Below are 4,572 nucleotides of genomic sequence, written 5' to 3'. Positions count from 1 at the left end.
TTTGGGGGAACAGAGGGTGTGCCAGACACAGACTTCTGGCTGGTGGCAGCGTACCAAATTTAAGCTGGTAATTAAGCTTAAAAGTGATCATGCGGGTCCCCACTTTTTGGACGCTAAAGTTCAAAGTGAGGGAAAAAACTTTGACAGTATTAAATCCTTCTGAAAGGTAAACTTCTACTGTAGATTTTTACCTAATATAGGCATACAACCCAGAGATAGGTTGGCAACAAGTGTTCAAACTTCATGAGATTTACATCCGAAAGTCATGACATTAAAATAAATAAATAAATAAATACATTTGGGGTTCTTTTAATTTGCCTTTTTGTATCTGAGCCTTTAGGGTGTAATAGCTTCATACTTTTGCTGTTCTCTCTTGCATTGAAAACTTATTTCTGTAATTCCCCATCTTGCAAGCACTGAAGTGCTTCTATTACTTCGTTAATTGCTTACATAAGTGTTGATTTTTTTCTACTGAGTTGTTTATGCTTCTAGTTGAATATTTTAAGTTCATAGCTTTTTATGTATGCTACATATTTTGTTATGATACATTTCAGTGATGTTTTTCATTCTGATAGGTTTACTGTTTTGCACTGCCAAAATCGAGGATTTTTTAAAATGAATTATCCTGTCACTTCTTTGAATTGGTTCTCTTTGGACAAAATTAAGTGCCATGTCTCCACTGTTTTCTCAAGGAGATAGTTAATGCGCACTAGTTGTCCCACAATAAAAACACATTTTCTTAATGCTAAGGACACAGACTGTAATGTTGACTTAGATGTTACATTAAGCATTATCATTCAGAGCTTTGCAACCCTGATACTGATTGTGTGCCTAATACTGCTCCTTCACCATCAGAGGTATGTGTGTCTGCGTGCCTACAGCCACCCCTATTTGTGTCGTGTCATGGAAAACCAGTTAATGCATTTTAAACTAAAGGAATTAACAGAGGCTTTCCTCCCCTTCCCCCCCACCCATTTCCCTTATTAAGGGCATGTCTATATGGTGGAACACTAAAGATGTGAAGTACAACACATACATTCCAGCATCTTAAATCCCCATGTGCACACTGTGGTTCAGAAGTAAAGTTGACCTTAGTTTAGACATTGTCAGCCTGGGCAACCATAGACGATTGCAGGAGTCCTTCCCTAACATTCTATTAATCAGCAGGCTTTTTACCTCCGTTGGACATTTTTTTAAATGTTGTACAGTTCAGTTGTATCCTTCATTTGATTTTTTTTTTAAGTCCAGAGAGGAGGAGTGACATAATGGAGCACGCAGAGAAATGTAGGACTGGAAGGGAACTGATAGGTCATTTAGTCTAGTAGTCCCTGGCACAGAGCCAGGACTAAATATTATCTACTCCATCTCTGACAGGTGTTTGTCCAAGGGACTTGTTCTTAAAAAACATCTAATGACAGAGATTCTACAGCCTCCCTAGGTAATTTGTTCCAGTGCTTAACCAGCCTGACAGTTAGGAATTTTTGCCTAATATCTAATCTAAATCTCCCTTGCTGCAATTTAAGTTCATTACTTCTTGTCCTGTCCTCAGTGGATAAGGAGAACAATTTATCACCCTCCTCTTTAAAACAATCTTGAAGAATATTATCCTCCCTCCCCATGCCTTTTCTCCTCCACACTAAACAAATCCTAATTTTTCAATCTTTCCTTGTATTGTCAGGTTTTCTAGCCCTTTAATCGTTTTTGTTGCTCCCCTCTGGACTTTCTCCAAAATGTCCACATCTTTCCCAAAGTTGCTTTTGCTTTTTTTGCAACAGTATTACATTGTTGACTCATTTAGTTTGCGTTTCACTGTAACCTCCAGATCCTTTTCTACAGTATGGCATTATAGTCAGTCATTTCCCATTTTGTATTTGGGCAACTGATTTTTTCCTTCCTAAATGTAGTACTTTGTATTTGTCCTTAATGAATTTTATCCTATTTATTTCAGACCATTTACTCCAGTGTGTCAAGATCATTTTGAATTCTAATCCTGCCCTCCAAAGCCCTTGCAGCCCCTCCCAGCTGGGTGTCATCTGCACATTTTATAAGCATATTCGCCATTCCCTTAGCCAAGTCATTAATTAAAATATGGACCCAGGACTGGCCTTTTCAGGCCCCCACTAGATACATCCTCCCAATTTGACAGTGAACCATTCTTAACTACTCTTTGCATATAGTCCTTCAACCAGACCGTAGTTCCTTAATTTGCTTATGTGACTGTCATGTGGGACTATGTTAAAAACCTTACTAAAATCAAAATATAGCACATCTACTGCTTCTCCCTTTATCCACTAGGTCAGTAACTGTGTTGAAGGCAATTAGGTTGGTTTTGCGTGATTTGTTCTTGAAATATCCATGCTGGCTCTCCTTTAGAACCCAATTATCCTCTACATGCTTAAAAATTGTTTGTTTGTTTAATAATTTGTTCCAGCATCTTTCCAGGTATCAAAGTTAGGCTGAACGGTCTATAATTCCCCGGTCCTCCTTGTTCCTCTTTATAGAGACTTAGGGATAGATTCATAAAGGTTTAGGTGTCTACATCCCAATTTAAGGCTCTATCTCAATTCCCAAACTCTTACCAAATGCTTTAGGCACCTACATTTTCAGGGTAAAAGTTTCTTAGGTACCTAATTTTCTGCCCTGAGCATGTGCACTGCTGCCTTATTCTAGACATCTGAGTGCCTATATTGCACCTAAGGCTCAGAGCAATTTGCAAACCAGGGAAGATGGGGGAAGGAGGCAGTGCATATCTTGTGAGTGGAGCCTGAGCCAATAGGTGGATCTCACTGGAGGACAATGAGATGGGTCACTAGCTACCTTATAACTTCTATTACAGTGGTTAGTGCACTCAGCTGTGATGTAGAAGACTCAGGTTCAATTCCCCTCTCAGGCAGAGGGGAAGAGAGGATCTGACCAGGAGTCTCCCACATCCCAGGTGAGTGCTCTAACTACTGCAATAGAAGTTACAAGGTGGGTACCACCTCCTCTGGCTGTTCTGTGGGAGTTAGAGACCTGCCTAGCTCATTTGCTGGAGAAACAGTTTAGCTGCCTGATTCCAGGAGTGGGGTTCCCATTCATGGATCTCTGGGCAGAGCTGGGTGCTTGCTGCACTGGGAACATAGGCACAGACCTCTGAGGAAGTGGGTCTTAGCCCACACATCTCTGATTGGCACTCTTCCATTGGCTGTCTTAGGCAGTTCCCTGCCTAGCATACTGGTTTTTGTGGATTTCACTCTGAGCCACCTCTCTCTCCATTCACTGTATAGGAAGCTTAGGCACCTAACTCAAGATTGTGAAGCACAGATGGTGTTCTTGTGACTTTCTTGGTCCCTAAAAACTGGTCTTTGTGATACTGACCAGTGGAATGCCCTTTGTGACTCTAGCCCTTAGGCCTTTTCTTCACTGCTAAAAAACAAAATTTGTGTTATGTTTTGTTTAAGTTGGGGTCATGGATGTAGTCTGAGGAGAGGCAGAGAGCACTGCTCCCCTCCTCCCCCCAAAACTGCAAGCCTCAAGCAGGTGCAGAATTTACTGCCCACCCCACCCCATGCAAGTCAAGCTATGCCTATGCTTGGGGTAACTAAGGTGCAGAAGCTATTCTGAGTTTGAAAAAAAAAGTGAGGGGAAAGGCCTGAGAAAATATCTCTGGAATAAGAGAAGGAAAACGCTCATTGTGCCAAAGGAGTGATGTGCAAATTTTGTTTTGAAAACGTGATCAATATGTGAGCCCATGAGGAGGGGGAGTCTGTATAAGGGGTCATGGTAGATTTTTCTGCCAACTAGTTTGCATTTAAAATGAATTCATCATATTTCAAATATGGTTTACTGTGGTTTGCACTAGTTTGTGTTTTGTGTACATTAAATGTTTGTTTACTGTACAGTTTCTGATCTATAATGGAAAGAGACTAATAAAGAAAAAAAACATCTTCATGCAGGGTTTTACATACAATGAACCAGCAGTTTAATTCTGTAGAATGCTTTTCCAAATTAGAAAAATATTTTATTATTTGTGTCCAAATTTAAAATAGAGATTTCACAATGGTAGCAATTTGTGACTGGAGAGTCTGCAACTGGCAGGCCAGGATAGTGGGTGTCCAGCTCCCCCCAGCTTCCTCCACAGGGAACTCAGAGCCCCCAGAAGTGTAGGAGGCATCCCTGGCCTTAGGGCAGACTTGCCCAGAGTTGCTCGGTCCCCTGCCATCATCCCAGAGAACCAGCCCAAATCCTCAAGTGGCCACCCAGGCCAGGGCAACCATTACAACTTGCTACCCCCAGATCAGGAGCTGGGGAATTAGCAAATTGTGACAGGTGTGCTCACATCTATCACAGCTTGCTACCTCTGGACAAGAGAATGGTGAAAGATAGAGGTAGTACATTATGACAAGGCAGCAAAGAACATCCATGGGTCAGGAACTACTTTAGGTAGCAAACTGTGATGGTAGCACTTTGCAATATTACAAATGTCACATAAGTGGCTCCTTCCTCTCCTCATCTCTTGTAAGCAGAGCAGCAGCGATTCTTCCCTGCACAAAACTCAGCCCAAGCCATTCTGTATCTTTGGCTTCACAAAGG

Source organism: Chelonoidis abingdonii, chromosome 1 (genome assembly GCF_003597395.2).
Source record: "Chelonoidis abingdonii isolate Lonesome George chromosome 1, CheloAbing_2.0, whole genome shotgun sequence".
Lineage (NCBI taxonomy): Eukaryota > Metazoa > Chordata > Testudines > Testudinidae > Chelonoidis > Chelonoidis abingdonii.
The sequence above is the reverse complement of the archived record's forward strand: the minus strand, read 5'-3'. Positions refer to the sequence as shown.